Source organism: Triturus cristatus, chromosome 9, assembly GCF_964204655.1.
Source record: "Triturus cristatus chromosome 9, aTriCri1.1, whole genome shotgun sequence".
Lineage (NCBI taxonomy): Eukaryota > Metazoa > Chordata > Amphibia > Caudata > Salamandridae > Triturus > Triturus cristatus.
Window position 1 is genome coordinate 290,453,238 of NC_140592.1, and position 20,509 is coordinate 290,473,746.

Sequence of the window (20,509 nt, forward strand, 5' to 3'; positions counted from 1 at the left end):
TGGGCAGCTTGTAAAGTTGCAGTTGAGTGGCCAACTTCTGAACCAGATAGGGATCCTGTTACCAATTTTCCTTCACCCATAGTCATGAAAAAATTTGAACAAGTAATCACATGGCTGAAATTAAAGATCTCGCCTCAAGATATTGACTGGGTTAAGAGAGATCGTACAATTCAGGAACCAAAAAAGACTGTGCATGAATATTATGAGAGACTCTTGCAAGCCTTCAAACAGTACAGAGGACTAGACACTTTAGATCCCAAGGATATGGGACAGTTTGTCTCGAAGTTTGTTTTGGGATTGAGAACTGAAGTTTGTCTCATGATTCAGCAACATTTGATTTGCTGGCAGAGCAAGCCGGTAGATGAAATACTGAGATACGCCAGGTATTGTAGTGATGAAGTGGACTCGAAACATAGGAAGCTTAAGGATAAGCTGATGCTGGTCCAAATGCAAACAGCCAACAGGGAACTCCAGATACAGCCAAATGGAGGAACGTTAGCGAGGAGACAAGGAAATAACCGAGGAGGGAATCAGAATGCGCAGGGTCAAGGGAAAGGGAAACCTGTAGACCCCAAGACAGGGATAGACATAGAAACTTGAAAAAGACTACGGCATGTCACCTTTGTCACAAAATCGGGCTTTTTAAGCGCGAGTGTAGGTTAAACCCAGCAAATCAGTTGCAACAGGAGGTAGAAATGGTACAGGCACCTGAACCTGCCAATACGGTAACAAGACACAGATCCATGCAAGGGGGGACGATGGTCCCACAGGGCCAAGTCCCGCAACCTCCGAAAATCCCACAGGGAAATCAGAAGTACCAGCAGATGCCCCTTTTCGAGAACTTCGATGAGTACAGCTCAGACCCGTTGAAATGACGGTGCGTGAGGGGGGATGAAGACTGTACTCTTGGGGCAGTCTTAGAGGTAGACCAGAGGGGACCATTTGTAGAGGCAGATGTTGACAGTCATCCTACCACTTTATGGTTGATACTGGTGCTACCCGTTCTACTGTGAGATCTGCAGTAGTTCTCAACCTACCCCTCTCGGGACAATCAATCCAAGTTGTAGGAGTAGCAAACAAGAAAATGACAGGTCCATTGACTGAGCCAATGCCTGTGAGAATAGGAACCTTCCGAGATCTACACCAGTTTGTTGTGTGTGACTCAAGTCCTGTTTGCTTGCTAGGACGAGATCTTTTGTGCAAATTGAATTGCACCATTTATTGCACGCCCAAAGGAGTAGAAGTTCAGACGAAAGACGATGATGCCACCTTTAAGGTTGCAAATCAACACTTGTGCATTGAGATGTATCCAGTGTTGACGGTGGAGGAACTTCCACTTGACTTGAGATACTCGGTTTCATTGGATGTGTGGAATTTCACGGGAGAAGAGATTGGGTTAATCAAAGGTGTTGAACCAGTTTAGATTCAGATTAAGCAGAATGTTGAGTTCCCGAGAACCCCACAGTACAATCTGTCCCCAGAAATGATCGCAGGGATCAAACCTGTAATTGACTCCATGAACAAGCAGGGAATTCTGAAAGAGATAATGGGCAGTTCATGTAACTCACCAATTATGGGATTACAGAAACCAAGCGGGAAATTCAGAATCATGCAAGACCTGCGAAAGGTTAACACGATTGTTGTTCCTTGTTCAGACCCCCCAGGATATAGCGGCATGGATTAGCAAATTTAGCGGCACAAATATGGAAATTTAGCGGCACAAATATGGAAATTTAGCGGCAATTTTGCGGCATTTTAGTTTGCAGTTTTTCCTACAACAAACACAGATATCTTAGTTTTTTGATGAAATTTAACAAGCTGAAGCTATGTATATTTGGTTTATTTACAATGTAGACACTTTGTTTGGCTTCAAGGCTACATATAAGTGTTTAAAAAAAAAAAAGGCCCCCAGGCCTCGCCGCGTGCCCTGTGTGCGGCGGGCCCAAAAAGAATGCCACCTGGGCCCGCCGCACACCGTGCTTAATAGATTATGTTGCCATTGCTTTCTTTACATATGTGGATCAAATGTACTATTAAATTACAAAAATATTGCTACATTTGTGTTGGTGTGGATGGTTTCAGCTCAATGAGATTTATCTCCCAGTGAAAGCAGTTCATCAACTTCTCATCTAATTACATCGTGAACCTTTCTAATGTTGGATGAGCCCATAAAATCATTAAAACTACAATTCAAACAACTTAGAGTAAAGCCAAGAATTTATCTGAAAATATGCATTCTGGGACAAAATGGTCACTTCTAATTTTTTTTAAGCCTGCCTCCTTTAACTACTTGACAACTAATTACAGTCAATGCACCGGCACTGGTAAGCTGTTTCTGACTGATCCTAGAGACTTATTCAAGGAGTTTCAAAATCTCACCCTGTATTCTGTCCAGAAATAAAAGCGTATTCATTGTAACTCATTTGATTCCATACAGAAGAGTTTAATGCAAACAACGTTGTGGGTGGCAGTAAAATGTATACTTGCTGCAGCATAATATATTGTCCTCATGTCTGCTGCATGAGCAGTTACTTGCACAATCAAATATTTTATATTTTAATTGTTGGGAACTACGGGGTTTGATCATATATATTGATGTTGGGTCTAAAGGTGTGTGTGAAGCGGTTGATTACCTAACACTTTTGGGGAAGCTCAGAGATCTCTCAAACCCTGAATGCATTTCAAGGATCTTCCTGGCAGAATGGAATGTTCAGCGGAGGCAGGCAATTATGGCAGGTCTACAGGAACAGAAGCCCAATGCCAGGAGCTGTGGTTGTAAGGTTGGCCGTCTTTTTTTCGGAAGGTCAAATGCAGGTGATATGCACGAGCGTTTCCCTGCAGAAGAAATAGCGCCTGCATCATTGGTTTAGATTCAGACCCAGCAATCCCTCACAGTAGAAAGAGGTCCAGGGGTTGTACATTGCCGATTTAGTGGGCACTTTTGTAAAAATTGCTGCGGCATTTTTACAAAAGTGCCGATTTCGCGGGCACTTTTGTAAAAATCGCAGCATTTTTACAAAAGTGCCGATTTCGCGGCAAACCGCAAAATCGCGAAATCCTGGAGGGTCTGGCATATACACATCCATCTAAAAAGTAGTGTACTTCAGTGGTAGGGCTGGTGGACCAGTACTTAAATTTGCTAAATGCTTATTTTCTTTACGTTTCTAATCCTTTAGGTCTCGCCTGACCCAGCGCATGCGCTGGTCTGGCGAGACTTATTTAGAGGGCTCCATGGCCGCTTGGCATAGCCAATAGGTCTCGCTTTTGGGACCTTAGAAGTATTTAGTTATGCAACTGCTGCATGGCTAAACACTTATACGGTCCCAAAGGCGAGACCTATGGGCTATGCCAATGCTTGTTTTTGTTTCTCCCCAAGTCATTCTTGTGTGTATAAACTATGTCTACAGGTTATGGTATTTGAAAGCATGTACTACTTTTTGTGCCAGTAGGAACCATATTTTGATGTCATTTATGTTAAATCTGAAGAGGGTTTCTATACGTGTTCTAAGTACACCAGTCTGCTAGGAAGTATTCATACTGATCTATTAAAACTATATGCAATGGTTTTTCATTGCATGCATGTGGCCACTATGTTTAAGCAGTGGCATGTTTCCTTATTTTTCTTCTTTCTATTTTTGTGGTATATTGTTGCAATAAACAATATAAAAACACTTTTGCCAATGGCAGACAAATTGATTTTGCCAGTGCTTGTTTACAATTGCAGCATGTTCCAACCTTCCTTATAGTTTCAATACCTGGATTTCTTATCAAGAACCAGCCCCCACTCATCTTCTAGGTTTTACAGCAGCAGTTCGGGTCACAGGGGCATGATTTGTACTTTCTGAAGAGTTCCATAGCCTGTCTTGGTCTGAATAGTCAATCCTTTTCCAGGTTATACTTCTAGCTGAGACCTTCGCATTATTTATGGCTTGACTTAATAGTTTCCTATAGAATGACGGCGCTATAGAGGTATTGTGCTTTTTATAGAAAACAAGGAGTTGAAACATTCTTATTAGTCCCAAAAAACCAAACAGATTAGAAGTTGACCGGTTTCATGAAGCCTTCAAAGGATCACATTTAATCTCGGTAAAAGAGAAAAGATGTGTTTTGGGGAGTTTATTAAAGGAGAGATGGTTGCTTTGGGTTCTTTGTTGTGATGGTACAGAGTTCCATAGATTGGTTGCAAAATTGCGAAATTGCGGCATTTTTCCAAAAGTGCCGATTTCGCGGGCACTTTTGTAAAAATCGCGGTATTTTTTAAAAAGTGCCGATTTCGCGGCAAATCGCGAAATCGCGAAATCGCGAAATCCTGGAGGATCTGCTTGTTGTCCAGTGGTACCGAATCCATCAGTGATCCTATTTCAGATTCCATGTCAAGCCGAGTGGTTTACTGTGATTGACTTGTGTCAAGCATTCTTCTTGATACCTCTCAATGAGGAAAGCCAATTTTTGTTTGCTTTCCGGCTGGAAAATTGTGTGTTAACGTGGTGTAGAATTCCTCAAGTGTATACAGAGAACCCATCGATCTTTAATCAGATCCTGAAAAAGGATCTAGAGAATCTTGTGTTGCCGCAGACCTCAGTTCTCGTGCAATACATTGATGATCTCCTTATTGCGTCAGATACTGAGGATGCTTGTCAGATTGACACGATTGCCTTATTGAATCATTTGTCAGAGAATGGACATAAGGTGTCCCTGAACAAGTTGCAGTACTGTCTGAGTGAAGTACAGTATTTGGGCCACCGAATTGAGAAGGACCAGAGGAAGGTGTCACCAGATCAGATTGAGGCAATCATGAACATGACTGTACCTACCACTCAGAGGGAGGTCAGAATGTTTTTAGGGATGGTGGGCTATTGTCGCCAATGGATTCCAAATTCCTCTCAGAAGGCGAAGCCTCTGCAGAGGTTGATCCACAAAGATGTGAGTGATCCGGTACCATGGGACCATGATTGTCTGGTTTCATTCGTGGAGTTGAGAGAGGGCATGTGTTGCGCTCCGGCTCTGGGAATGCCTGACTACAACAAACCTTTTTCATTTTTCTGTTGTGAGAGGGAAGGTTGCGCATTGTCAGACCTGACTCAGAGTCCTGGAGGTGTCCATAGACCACTTGCCTACTTTTCAGCTACTTTAGATCCAGTACCTTCTACGTTGCCCGGATGTCTTAAATCCGTTGCTGCAACGGGTGTCAGCATTGAAAGGTGTGAAAGCATTGTCATGGGTCATCCCTTGATTGTTCATGTTCCCCATTCTGTTGAACTGTTGATGACGATGACTAAAACTCAGCAACAGACTCACATACTAGGAGCAAGTTATACTTGCCGCAGAGAATGTGACTCTGAGGAGGTGCTCTGTTGTAAATCCAGCTACACTTATGCCTTTGCCAAACACAGATGATGAAGATTGTGAGGATCATGACTGTCTCGATGTGACTGAACTTTGCACCAAACCGAGACCTGACATTGTTGATGAATCTATGCCTGACCCTGATGAAAATTTCTTTGTTGACGGTTCATGCTTAAGGGACAATGTCAGTTGAGAGCAGCATTTGCTGTATGCACCATTACAGGAGTGGTTGAAGCTGCTTGCTTAGAAGGAGTATACTCCGCACAAGTGGCTGAGATTAATGCTCTGGTTCGTGCCTGTCTGGCTGCAAATCAGGTCAGAATCACCATCTACACCGACAGCCAGTATGGGTTCGGCGTGGTTCACGATTTCGGACAGTTATGGTCTCAGAGGGTCTAAGACTCTCTGCCACCGCACCCTAGTCCAACGCCTCAACGACACCGGCATCCAGGGGATTGCTCTGGAATGGATCATCTCATTCCTCTCCGGCAGAACACAGAGAGTACGCCTCCCTCCGTTCCGCTCTGAGGCCACCGAAGTCATCTGTGGCGTCCCGCAAGGATCGTCGCTCAGCCCCACTCTCTTCAACATCTACATGAAACCCCTCGCTGCCATCGCACGCCAACACAACCTCAACATCATTTCCTACGCCGATGACACCCAGCTGATTCTCTCCCTCACCAGAGACCCCGACACCGCCAAAGCCGACCTACACGAAGGGATGAGAGATGTCGCCGAATGGATGAACATCAGCCGCCTGAAGTTGAACACGGACAAGACAGAAGTCCTCATCCTGGGACCGTCGCCCTCCGCATGGGACGACTCCTGGTGGCCCCCGGCCCTGGGCACCGCACCCAAGCCAACGGACCACGCACGCAACCTGGGCGTCATCCTGGACTCCTCCCTATCGATGACCAGACAAGTCAACGCTGTCTCCTCATCTTGCTTCCACAACCTCCGCAAGATCTTCAGATGGATCCCGACCGAGACCAGGAAGACTGTCACCCAGGCCCTCGTCACCAGCAGACTAGACTACGGAAACACCCTCTACGCCGGTACAACAGCCAAGCTTCTGAAAAGACTTCAGCGTATCCAGAACGCCTCCGCCCGTCTCATCCTGGACGCCCCCCGACGCAGCCACATCTCGAGCCACCTGAGAGACCTGCACTGGCTCCCTGTCAACAAGAGGATCACGTTCAGACTCCTCACCCACGCACACAAATCCCTCCACGACCTGGGCCCAAGGTACCTCAACGACCGCCTGACCTTCTACACGCCCACCCGACAGCTACGATCCGCGAACCTCGCCCTCGCCGTCGTCCCTCGCATCCAGAGAGCCACCGCCGGAGGAAGATCCTTCTCCTACCTAGCGGCCAAGACATGGAACTCCCTGCCCGTCCACCTGCGGCTGACCCAGGACCACTTCGCCTTCAGGAAACAGCTCAAGACCTGGCTGTTCGAGCAGTAGCAGACCCCCTCCCCCAAGCGCCTTGAGACCCTTCCGGGTGAGTAGTGCGCGATATAAATTCCATGATTGATTGATTGATTGATTAAATGACATCATCTGGTACACCCATCAGGAATGGAGAATATGTTAGAAAATTGTTGGAGGCTTTGCAATGTCCAAAGGAAATCGCTGTAGTGAAGTGTGCAGCTCATGGGAAAGGAACTGACTTTGTCTCTTTGGGCAATAGATACGCAGATGAAGTTGCACGCTTTTGCGCTGAGCAAGGGTGCAAGGGTGCAAATTTACAGGAGACTACACAGGAGAGAGCCAAGAGAGAACCGAGCTCAACATGATGTTAGCCATGGCAGGCACTTGGGATGAGCTCAAGCGCCTGCAGGAAGAGGTTTCAGGACAGGAAAAGGAAGGATGGGTCAAATTAGGTTGTGAGAAGAGAGACACTGACATTTGGGTTTCTAGTGATGGTCGAGCAGTGTTACCAGATGACATATTTAGCCCTATGGCAAGACAGATTCATGGTGCTGAGCATCTTGGAAGGGATGCGATGGTTCGAGTGTTTAGACAGACATGGTACAATCTACGGTTTTGAACGGTTGCTGAAGCAGTGTGTCAGAGATGTGTTACTTGTCAACAGATGAATGCTGGGAAAAAGACTGTGGTTACACTGAGTTACATTGGGAGGTTGGGAGGGCCTTTCAATAGGATGTAATTGGACTTTATCGAGATGCCTAAGTGTAGTAGGTTGAGGTACATTTTAGAGGTGGTGTGTGTTTTCTCACAGTGGGTGGAAGCGTACCCAACAAGGAGGTGTGACACACTCCCAGTGGCAAAGCTGCTCTTGAGGGAACTGATTCCTAGGTTCAGTTTTCCAAACTCGTTGGAGTCGGATAGAGGGACGCACTTCCACAGCGAGATCATGAAGTTGCTTTGTGCCGCCCTAAATGTTGATCAGAGACTCCATTGCAGTTATCGACCAGAGGCTTCTGGGATAGTGGAGCAAATAACTGGAACTTTAAAGGCACATATGGCAAAGGTGTGTTCGTCTACGTCTCTGAAGTGGCCTGATGCATTGCCCCTGGTGATGATGAGTATTCGCAGTGTCCCTGATAGAAGAATTGGTCTTTCCCCACATGAAATCATAATGGGGAGGGCAATGCGATTATCAGCTGTACCGTCGACAGCTTTGATAAACATCACTGATGACTTAATCTTGATTACTGCAAAGGACTAGCTGATGTGGTCCGTTCTGTGTCTCAGCAGGTGCAGGCTGCAGCTGTTCCAGCTTCAGCTGATCTATGCCACGATTTGTGCCCGGGAGATTGGGTACTTGTCCGGAAGCACCTGAGGAGCAGCTGCCTTGATGCTCAGTGGTGAAGCCCTTATCAAGTGATATTGGTGACGAATACAGCAGTGAAGTGCGGAGGACTGCCAAATTGGGTAAACGCTTCCCACACCCGCAGAGTTTCAGCATCCTTGGAAGAAACAGCTCCTCTCACGAATGAAAATCCAGCTGTGGCAGCAGGGCCACAAGAGAGGACAAGCCAAGCTGTAAGGGTTGCCGGAGAAGCTGGTTGCTCATCAGATCAAGCTGAGGAGAGTCACGTTGTCCATAACCCAGATATTGACTCTGAGCAAGAAAGTGATATGGGGAGTCGCATAGAGTCAGATTCGACGGAAGGAAGTAGTGCGCAGGGCAACCGAGAAGAGAGCAGAAGAGCTGGAGGCGCAGAAGAAACCTGGCCTGGGAGACAGAGAAGGCTAAATCTGAGACTGGCTTCTGAGAGAGATCTTGCCCCTATGTCTGAGGTCTCTGAATTGGAAGAGAGTGACGAAGAACAAGCTCAAAGTCTGAGGAGATCAAAGAGGACAAGTGTACCTTGCCAGAGATAGGCTGCCCCAGAGTAGACTTACTCAGTAACTGATGCCGGGAGCAGTGAGTTCCGGGCGGGTGAGGTCCGTGAAAGTGATCAGCAGGAATCCTTTAATAAAAATTGATGTGGAACTGCTAGTTCCTGGACTTGAAATCGAAGGTGTGCTGACCATCACGGTTCCGGATCCTCCACTTTTGAGTGAGGTACGAATCCTGATCTTGTATAGATTGGTTTTTCCATCGTTTGGATTTGAACTGCCACCTCATCAAATGGTTGATGTTCGTCTTGAAATCTTGCATTACGTTTTAACTGCAATTGGATCTGAACTTATAGTTGATTGTGAATAGACTGTGTTTTGTAAATAAGTGCTTAACAAGAAGATAACCTAGGTCCAAGAGGAAGAATAATAAATTTGGAGGCTTTCCATAGCAGGAGAAAGAGGGTTGAGGAAGCCCTTTTGAACTGTGTAAATAAGGAACTGAAAGTACTGTAAAGGGGATTTCCAGAATCTACGGAGTGGTGTTTTGAACTGATTTGAGCAGCTGGTGGAGGAGAAAGAGACTCTAAGTGGTTGTTGCTGAACTCAAACCCAACAACGAAAATGGAGGCTGGAAATCCGAATCGCATGTCCAAATATATGACAAGTACCCTCATAGGAGGAGTGATAGTCTCAATAGTTATAGTTATTATAGTGTCAGTTGCTATTCCACATGAGGTAGGAGTCATAGAGGTGAAGGGAACACCTACACCTAGTACTTCGACCAAGAAAGAGGCTATCATAGGAGCTGAAAAGGCTTTGCTAGCTCAAGATAGTCGTAGATTGCATGTAGATTTGTCTAAAGGTAATTTTAAGCTTAATGCGTATGCCAAGCTGCTATATGAATGCGTGGAGGCGATGGATGCGAAAGATTGTTAGGTGTGTATGCAGCTGCCTGCTTCAGTGCACGAGGAGATTAAGTATCACCATCTTCCACTGACATATGGGATTTCATGTAGTTTGTTGCTTAGTATGTTCTATGGGAGAGGTCATTATGAGTACTTCTTTTCGAATTACGATGCAGTGCTTCCGGTGGTACCAGCTTACAAGCACTTAAATAAGTATGATTATTACAAGCAGGAAGACAGGATTGGGAAGTATTTCATACCGACTTCAACATTAGATACAGCATATGCTCACAGACACAATCTAACTTGTTCTCTAACTGAGGTAGAAAGGAAGTTTGTAAATCAGGTAGAGGATATTTATAGGGAACTAACAAAAACACGAGATACTGGAGAGAGTCCAGTAGATTAGACTGAGGAGGAGAGATCTCACAGAGCGAAGGGGAGTTATGGCCCTATAGCATTGGACCTGGTGCAGAAGGGGAAGCTGTGTGTGAAACGTGTACAGACCTACTGATCGTAATTTACCGCCCAGGCCTAGTTTTCACCATGGAAGCGTCTGTGAAGGATTTTCTGCAGAGTTCAGTGCAAGTGATACTAACGGTATACTATGCGTGTGGAAAGAATGCTTATATGAGATTGCCTGCGAATTGGTATGGGACATGCTATTTAGGATCATTTTTCCTAAAATTTACCACACAGAAGAACTTGAGCTTTTGGAGAATGGGAAGCCCTCTAGAGTGAGGAGGGGTGCGGATGTAGAAGCAGTGATTGGGGATTTCTTTGGAGCTGCAATACCAAGTTTGGGAGTGATCCTGAATGATGTGAAGATTAGAAGGTTGGCAACCGTGGTTGACGAGTTGTTAATGAATACAGCTAAGTCAATGATACTTGTAGATGGGAAGATGTTATTGATAAGGACGATGGTGATGCAGAACTGTCTTGCTTTAGATGTCTTATTGGCAAAAGAGGGCGGAGTCTGTAAAATGTTGAAGGTTCAAGAGTGCTGTACTTATATACCTGATAACAGCAAACATCTGGAGAAGTATATAAGTAACATCACTGAGATCCATCATGAGATCCAGGATCTGACTGAAGAGGGTGTTTGGGAGAAAGTTGGAAAAGGATTTGGCGCAGTGGGAAATTGGTTTGCAAATCTAGGGAAAGGTATTCTTGGTTATATTCTGAAGCCTATCATTATTATAGTGGTTTGTGTGGTTTGCTTGTGGGGATTTGCCAGAGCATATCAGTGGTACATGGCAAACCAAGTTGAGAAGTCCCTTAGGGAACAAGAGATAAGGATGGCTAGACTGCAGGACAGTCATTACCAGAATATAAAGAATTTAGAGAGGTTCCGACAGGGAAGAATGGCTACGAGCTCTGTTTAGGTTGGTTCTTTCTCCAAGGAGTTGTGATTTGGTGATGACCCGGGTCATCAAAGGGGGGAACTGATAGAGTGCCATGAGATTTTGAAAATTGCAAGGGTGCATCATAATCGTGCCCAGCCCGCACCCACATATCTGTATATTTTGTGTTTCATTAACAGATGGTCATTAGAAGAAGAATACGCAATAATAAGTATCGTGAATGTAATGTTTGAAATGGATTTCGTGTTAGTTAAAAGAGTAAGATGCCTTTTAAATGTAATTCTTTATTGCAAGAGCCTAACGAATTTGTTCATGTGTAATGTAAGGCATTAGATTCAAGCGTGCACCATATTAAGTTGCACACGTAGGAATGATTACTTATGTATTCAGTGTAATGGAAAATAGTGCTTTTGGATGTAACATTTAGTAATACGTGTAGTTTTAATGTGTAAAGGCCTATTGGAACGTTCATATGTTTCTATGAGAAGGCCTAGTCGCATTGCTTATGTTAGCTGAATTGTGCAGGCCGAAGTGTATTTTCCCTGGGAGAGCTCTCATTTAGAAATTTAGTTGGAATGGTGTGCATGCAAAGATTTTGGTTTTTCAGGCTTCTAGTTGCAGGTGCAAGGACATCTTCCTTGCTAGTAAAGACTAAACTTTTGTTTTAGGATTTATAACAAAGAGAGGTGGCAGGGTTACTTGTGCAAGCTTATTATTTATTTCCTCATGTACAAAAAGAACAGTTTTCAAATGAGGTGCTCCAGGGAATAGGGTTCTTGCGTAGACTAAACTTTGCATTCGTGACCATGTATTTCTTGAACCTCGTCATGAGGTGTTTGCACATTCAATTGTTTTTGGCTTTGTAATAAATCCCCTAAACGTAATTCGTAGTCAGTGATTCTTCAGAGTAGGTTTTGATTGACTTTTGGTTTTGTTTAGATTAATTGGTTTCTCCCCTTTACCCTTCACAGCAGATAAAAAGATCCCAGTTGACCTGAGGATTCTTAAGAATGGTAATAGATGGTAAGATAAGTTAAGAATCCAGCGTTATCACTTGATATAGCAAAATATTAAACACAGCCCCTATGTACTATGAAGTTGGGGGTACTGAAACACCCTCATTTCAAACACCTCTGACTCTGACCTGGGGAACTTAGTGGCATAGAGACAGGTCTGGTTACATTTGAAGAACAGAGAAAGTCAAGACTGAGCAACTTGTTGGATAAATACAGGCCTAGTGAATTTTAGTGAGGCAAGCACAGACTCGTTGTGGGTGTCAAGCAGCAGCTACGGCTGCTTTGCCCTCTGGTATCCTTGGAACAATTTCTGCTGTCTCTGGGGTGTAGTGTCAGAATATCACAGTCAAAATAGAGTCTGACATAAATATATCGCCCGAAATGCTATGCTCAGCAAGACAAACTTTTATCTAACAATAACTAACAATATTTTATTAGACAACACATTTGGAACCCATAATCTGACATTCAACCACCCTGTTCTCAGAGGTCATGAAATCAGTGGCAGAAAAAAAAAGGTTGTAAGAGTCGTGTTTATTTTCTGTAGTTCCCATTCCTTAACCTCTGCCTGGAGTAGAAAATGCAAAGCTGTCTGTCCATGGTTAAAGTGAGGGACAAGGGACTAGTGGGGTGAGACAGCGGTAAGCAGGAAGAATTCCACAGAACAGAGAAAGGCTGCTAGGAAGTCAAAGCAGGAGAGGCAAGTTGATGGAGAAAATCTGCGTGGGAATTTGCTGCAGCGAGCCTAAAGTCGCCCGGTCTCTCCTCTCCCAGTCCAGCAGCAGCAGTCGCTCCATAGCCAGGATTAGGGCGGTTTCCATGGTAACGGTCCTTCTCCGATCTGGGTTGAAGACTTCAGCAACACCTGTGGTATTGTGTGAGCACTTCCCCTTTAAACCAACCTATTAATAGCGCCCAGCGTTACATATGTTTAGATTGTCTGGCGCGGTGACTGAAAGCTGCTACTTCGCTGCTTCACTGAGAAGCCCGTAACCCATCTGTCGAGGCGGATACGGGAGCCCGGAGCAGAAGGGCCCTCTGCTGACGCAGACTCCGCCACACCTCGGAGATCTTGCTCTGGCCGACGCGCGGCACCGTGCTCCTCTCACATGACAAGTAACATCCCGCCCGTCTGTTGCTGCCTCTCTGTAGTGTGCACGGTTCCAAAATGTGCCTCCATTTTGATTTCGTTTTCTTTTCATTGCTGCTTCAGTGCGGCTGAGTTGTGCATAATTCTGGGATTGATATCATTCAGCTTTTTGTAACAACTTTGATGTCTTTAGCTGTTAATAACATGCAAAGGATTTATATGTATGCATTAATGAACAGCATTGTGCATAAGCATTGTGTAACGTAACCGGTGCTCATGTAAAGCGCTCCAATACCCTCGGGTCAAGTTCGCGCTATATAAAATCTGCATTAAAAAAAAAACAGTACGTTATTACGGCTTCAGACAAACAACATGTTTTATGCAGAGTTTCATGAGGTAGTTTTGCTATTTTTAGCCGCTGTAATTAAACAACAACGTATATATATTATACTACTATTCGATTTTCTGGTACTCTGTTTATTAACACCAGAAGATTTGGGTCTACCCGAATGTAAACGTGTGGCCTGTAAGGTAACACTAGATATGGGCGACAAACGCTGACCTGGGTGAGACAACCTGCCAGCATCTGAATGTGATAAGGATATGTGCACCCATTTCTATGCACACATTGAACCATATATGTATTTATCAGTTTTATTCTGCCCATAAAAGAAAAGATGCCATACAGGGTTACCACCATAGGGAGCATTTTCATACAGTGCAAACAAGTTTCACAAACTTATATATCTGACTGAAGTACTGTATGTGACTGCTACTCTACAATGAGATAAGGAAATTATTGAGAACTTTATATTGCTGTCATTTATCCTTCATATTCTGCCCTGTACATAAAAATGATCCCGCTCAACAGAGTAAAGTATACAGTATACTCCTATCATTTGAGGGGAATCACCTTTAACAGTGATTTGGGAGGGAGGGGAGCAGCACATAAAACAGACCACTTTACCAAGTGAAAAATGCCGCTTTATTGAAACAGGTGTACATCACACATTTACCTGGCAAACCGCCTTACAAAACGAAAGCCTTGCTATACATCAAATAAACTAATGGGCCCACCCCTATAGTCCCCCCAACATATCCATTCGGCAGCTAACTCATTTACATGTAGTGCAGTTCAACATTTCCAACTTTCCATTACCCCTACATCCTATGCCTGCATGTCTGAACCTATAAGTAACCAAATGTTCTAAACTGGACCTTGAACCACCTGCCTACCCTCCCCTTGCACATGGTTCACCAACTGGCAGTGGCAATAAAACTTCTGCCAACTACCCCCGCTAAGGACCTGTTCCAAGCAAAAATGTAAACAAAATAAAACCTTGCACACCTGTCTCAACAACGGAGCCCTAAACCAGTAAGAACCAAATACCATGCACCCCAGAAACCATAAGATATGTGGACAGGAGGGAGGGGAAAATCGACAACCAAAATTTACCTGCCATCAGCCACCAGATCACCCGAACCTAAAATGTTGGCAGGGTGCTCAAAGAGACCACCTATATAGTGTTGGCCTATACTGGGCTATACATGTAGCCCTATACAAAATGGCAGTTCCAGGACTGCACCACTCTCCTAATCTGCCCGAGGGGCAGACCTCCTGGTGGTCAGCTGCCCCCCTAGACACACCTTGAGAGGGAGGGGCTCAGCACATAAAATTTACCATTTTACTGTGTGAATAAGGCCTCTTTATTGAAACAGGTGGACCTCACAAATTTTCCCGGCAAACTGCCTTACAAAACTAAAATCTCGCTATACATCAAGTGAACTAACCAATGGCCCAACTCCTAGGGTCTCCCCAACATACCCACCCGCAGCTAGCTCAATTACATGTAGTACATTCCATTATTTCCAACTTTTTTTTACACCTACATCCTATGCCTGCATGTCTGAACCTATAAGTAACCAAATGTCCTAAACTGATCCTTGAACTACCTCCCTCCCCTCCCCCTGCACATGGTTCACCAACTGGTAACGACAACGAAACTTCTGCCAACTCCTGGCAAACTTTGCATTCCCACGCCACCCAGAAAAGGGGTGCTGCCACCTTTTTCTGCCCCCTTAGGTGTCTTTGGTAGCCCGTGCCCTAACGCCTAATGTTCAAAGTCCTGATCAACACTTCTCTAAGTTCCAACAAATAGAGGACCATACCAATCATGGACAAATGCACCCCGTCTCCTCGAAAGAACTCCCTAGCCTCAAACTTTATATCCAAATGGCAAATCTGACCAAAACCGTGCTCCCTACAAACACGTGACATCTCCCTATTGACTTTCCTCTGTGCCCTATCTATAGCAGCAGGCTTGCACACACCCCTCCAATTCCTCTGTGGCACAACTCTGTCCACAAACCAAAACAACCAGCCCATTTCTCCTAAATAAGCCACAAATGCTTTTTCATGCTTCTCCTCAACACTACTCTTTAGTCATTCTCATCTGAGGTGTAAAATGAAAATATCCGGACACCTGCTGCCCACCATCATCTCATTCAATGTCTGCAATAATTCTCTCCAACACATGCCCCTTTTTCCCTTCCAGGTAAATGGAAATAAACGTTGATTAAAGCGTAAATTGGTTCTAAAATCATGTAGTTGCGTCTGTATAGCCGTCCACTTGATAAAAGAGTGGCCAGCATCCCAAATTGTAATTGTAATTGTAATTGTAGCTTGTAAAGTGCATAATCACCGTCAGGTCTCTAAGCGCTGTGAAAGAGAGCCCTACCCTAGTACGTGGTAAGGATATAGTTGATTAGGTTATGCCCCAGGCTTCCGCAAAAAGGAGTGTTTTTAGCTTCTTCCTAAATGGGAGGAAGGCGTGTTCCTTACGCAGGTTCTCCAGCAGCCTGTTCCATAGTCAAAGAATTGAGGTTGAAAAAGCTCTACCTCCTTTGGAGGCTGTGTTAAAGCAGGGACAGGCCAACAGGCCGGCCGCTGAGGAACGGAGCGACCTGCTAGGTGTGTAGCAACCTCCTCTGCTGCTGGGTCCACCACCGAGCCTGGAAAGAAACAAACAAGCAGTAAGAATTTCACATGTATGAACCCAACGCGCGTCCCTAATCCCCAGTCACCGCATGATTTGCTGCCCAGCTGCAAGATATCTTTGCTCACCCAACCTCAATTTCCTGCTTGCGATGCTGTGCCATACCGTACTCTGTTGCAGCCACTCCCAAACGAACCAGGGGATTTCGCAGCAATGCTAGCAACTGATGAGCAGTTACTTTATTCCCAGACCTGTGCCAAAAAACAAAGCCAGATCCCATTCCACGGCAACTCGGCAAGCGCATTGCCCACCCACCAAGGCCCTGAGAAACCTACTGCACGCAATATGACACTCTCCCCCTGCTCTTTTTCGTCAGTTTTGGAGGGGCTAAGCAATATCTCAAATCTACCCTCCCTCTTGGAAACCTCCTCCCACGTAACTCCATCCGTACCCGTCCCCCAGCAACTCCGACATTTGGAAAGCCCCCAAAAACATTCCACACCAACAGGGTGGAAAACAAGGAAGTCTCTGATGAATCTCTGCACACCTCGCGCAACTGCTACAAAACCTTGCAAAGTAAATTCCAAGATTTCAGCATCTGAGCCTGCTCCACCTCACCTAGCTCCCGCACCCAACCTTCCAGCATCCTGCGGCCCCATTCGCCCGCCAATGGGGGCACCCCCACAACAATTTTCCCACAAAAGCAATTCCAGCCAGTTTTCCAAGATATAATGGCTCATGTCTTCTGCCTGCAACCAGGCCTCCTCCTGTTGCTGCGCCCCTGATGCTAGAAACTCTTTCCATGCCTGAAAGAACTCTGTCAGTGTTGAGTCAGCAAGGCACTCTACCACCAGTTGTACCACCCGGCATTGCCTATGAACCACAACGTCTCTGGTATGGGCGTCAGTTCTCTGTCAGTGTCCTTGATCAACCCACCGAATCTACCCCACGGTGAACAAGACAAAGCATCTGCAATATCATTGTCCACACAAGTCACGTGCTGTGCCCTGAAAGAAATGTCATAACGCGAGCAGACCAACCCAAAACCCCACAGCAGCTTCGGTACCTGTGTGTACCTGGCAGGCTGTCGGTTCACTACCTCCACCACTGACATGTTGTCGACTCAAAAGAGTACCCTTATGTGTGCTAGCTCTGCACCCCACAGTGTCACTGCTATGACCAAAGGAAACAATTCCAAGGCGGCTATACTCCTGACCCCGTTGCTCCATTTCTCAGGGCAGAGCCCCACACACCATCTGCTCTGACAATACAGACCAAAACCCAGCCCCCCAGCTACATCAAAATAAATCTTGACCTCTGAGTCCATAACATCCTGCCTTGCCAGAGGATTGTCATTGAATAACCGCAATAAAAAACACCACATTCTAAGGTCCTCCTATCAGGTAGGGAAAAACTGGAGAGTGCATGCTCCAATCTCCTGCAGAAAGTCCTCCCTGCCCTTACCACCCTGCACGCAAAGTTTTGGTGACCCAACAGTACACGAACCTCCCTCAACTTCACCTTTTCCCTTGTTAGCATGACAGTCAACAGCAATAGCATCTTCTGTTAGAATCAGTTTCAATTTCCAGGAATGATAACTTCTTTGCTGACCCACTGCTTTCTCTGGCGCCAGTGGCACCCCTATGTCACCTATGAGCTCTTGGAAGCTTACCAGGAGAGATTGATAGTCCGCTCAACTGTGTGCCCCAACGAAAAAGAAATTAGTGGGTTACCACCGGAAGTGAACAGCCACTGCAAAAACGAGCTAAAGCATTGAAATAAAGCGCATGATATGGAGCATCCCATTAGTAAAGTGAAGTAAGGAGTAACGCTGGTGAGTAAATTTAACTTCTTTATTCATTAACAAAGTTACTGCATCCTCAGCTTGTTTGTCATACTAGCACATCGCCTACGAAGCCAGCCTCATCAACATTCTAAGGTAGACTTTGTGTCAGGGTTCTATGACAGTACCATATGCGAGCATGTGGGAGGGGTGCAGGGAACATTCCAAGTGGGGAGATTACAACACATCTTCCTCCCCTAAAAGACCAACGGGGTGAGGACCCCAACTTGTGGAGGAGAAGAAGAAAACAATAAAGTCTCCCTCAGGATCCCTTGCACAGCTGAAACCCCTGAGTAGGTGCCTTTAGTTCAACATGGGCCTCCCATACTAAAATCCTTGTGCCAGATCGGAGCGTTCCTATGCCGGCTCCCTCTCCACGTTTGTGCATTCTCCAACCCGGCCCCCAGTCCCTGAGCCTTGTTGTCCTCTCTGTGGGACCCATCCCTCACATCCAACGCCACCCTGTCCATACTCCATTTTTTCCCATCTTCCAGGATTACCACATTTCTTTTGACATCCTTTATTCTTTCCGGAGAGTAGTATTTTCCCCCTTTGCCACCCAGGATCTCTGGTTTCCTGATGTACACACTGTGCCCTGGGCTGAGGGACTTCTCCTTTGCACCCCACTTCCTGTCATACCACTCCTTGTACTTTTTCTGCCTGGTATCAGTTTTTTCCCTAAATTCATCCGTGTTGACCACTACCTTCTCCTTAGGACACAACCAATTTGGGGACAACTTTGAACCTGCTTTCCTTCCCCTCAACAATTCGAAAGGAGAACGTCCCGTTGAGAGACTGGGTGTGGTGTGGTATGCCCATAGCATGTCTCTGATTGCAGGCTCAATAGCTATCCCTGATTTGACCGCCAATTGTATGCACTCTTTCAACATCCTATTGGCCCTCTCCACCTTCCCATTGGCCTTAGGACAATACAGGGGGGTACGCACATGGGATATAGACATGTCCTTAAGGAACTCTTTCATCTCCTCCGAAACAAATTGTACCCCATTATCCGTGACTAAGGTGGAGGGAATTCCCTCTTTCGAGAATACCTCGCTCATGACCTCTATGAGTTTTTTAGTATTGATGGTGTTCACAAATTTACAAGAGATCCAATTCGAATAATAGGCAAAAAGTACCAAGAGGTACCAATCTTGGGGTCCTTTGGCACGAATGGGCCCTGTAATGTCAAAACCCAATTTGTCCCATGGGACCCTTGGGATTTCCACCGGTATGAGTGGGGAATGTCTTATACTTCTTGTTTTGTCACTGATACTACATGAATAACATTCCTTTACCTTGTCTTCCATTAGCTGATCCATTCCAGGGAACCAGTAATCCGCTCTCATCCGTGCCTTATACATACTCCTGCCCATATGTCCCTCATGAGTAAGTTCGATAATTTTAGATCTTAAACCCTCCGGAGGTACAATTTTCCCTGACTTGAGTAGTAATCTCCCCTCAATAGACAATTCATTACGTACATTCCAAAAAGGTTGAATGTCCTCTGAAAGATCTCTGCACTTGTTGGGCCACCCTTTGGTTACATACCTCTTCACTTCGCCCAGGTTGTTATCCTGGTCCGAGTGCAAGTCCGATATTTCTCTCGTTACAGCTGGTATCTTAACTTCCATCACACTCTTCTTATCAGCATCTATATCAAAATGCTTTTCTAGAGGTTCTCTAGATAGAAAATCAGCAACTTTGTTTTGTTGACCCGGAACAAAGCCCACTCTAAAGTTAAAACCTTGTAAGCCCAGGATCCATTTAGCAATCCTTGGCGTCAAGTTCTCCAAGTCTTTATTCCCAAACAACCCAACTAAAGGTTTGTGGTCTGTGTACACTTCGAAAGGCATACCCCACACGTAAAAATTGAAGTGTTTGATTGCCCAATACACCGCCAATGTCTCTTTCTCAATAGTAGAATAATTTGACTCTGCTGCTGACAATGTTCTAGAAGCAAAAGCCACCACTTTCACACCGTCCTTAGTCCTTTGCGATAGCATTGCACCTATCCCTTTGCTACTAGCATCCGTGGAAACTATGGTATCCTCATTCACATCAAAATTGCCAATGTACGGGGGCGTAGCAATGGCTTCTTTTATGTTTTCCATCGCCTCTTCTTGTTCTTTACCCCAAGTAAACTCACATTTTTTTTAAACATTTCTCTTAAGGGTTGAGCCATCATTGCAAAATTTCTGATGAACTTTGCCATATACTCTGCCAGGCCTAGAAACGAAAGCACTTCCTCTTTGCCCGTTAGCGTGGGAGCTCTCCTCACTGCATCCACTAGACTATATTTAGGTTTGATGCCTTCTTCCGAAATTATGTGCCCCAAGTAATCTACAGATGTGACACCCACCTTACACTTGCTTTCCTTTGTGGTGAATCCCACCTCTTTCAACCTTTCCAAGACTCTCTCAGCATTCACCTTATGTTCCCCTTCGCTTGTTCCGTAAATAAGTATGTCGTCTTGGAAGCACATGGACTTTGGACAATCCTTGAGCACATGCTGCATGGCTCTTTGGAAGGCTGAAGCTGCTGAAGCCAGTCCAAATGGCATTCTTAGAAATTTGTAATTGCCAAATGGAGTGGTAAACGCCGTTAAGGGTTGTGATTCAGGGTGGAGCTTA